The sequence below is a fragment of the Myotis brandtii genome, unplaced genomic scaffold, assembly GCF_000412655.1.
Source record: "Myotis brandtii unplaced genomic scaffold, ASM41265v1 scaffold398, whole genome shotgun sequence".
NCBI classification, from domain to species: Eukaryota; Metazoa; Chordata; class Mammalia; order Chiroptera; family Vespertilionidae; genus Myotis; species Myotis brandtii.
In genome coordinates this window covers 907,258-907,489 of record NW_005365280.1, presented here as the reverse complement: position 1 = coordinate 907,489, position 232 = coordinate 907,258, and positions in this window count along the sequence as shown.

Here is a 232-nt window from a genome sequence, read left to right as displayed (position 1 = left end):
GGACATCCCCCGAGGGGTCCCAGACTGTGAGAGGGCAGAGGCCGGGCTGAGGGACCCCTCCCCCCTCCGCCCCGAGTGCACAAATTTTTGCGCACCAGGCCTCTAGCATATATATAAAGAGCCAGGGTCCCTAACGCTGCAATGACCAAGGCTCAACCGAACACTGGAAGTCAGTGCTGGGTTGGCTGTGGCCACCCAGCACTGACTGCAGCCCGTGCAGGTGCAGTGACCC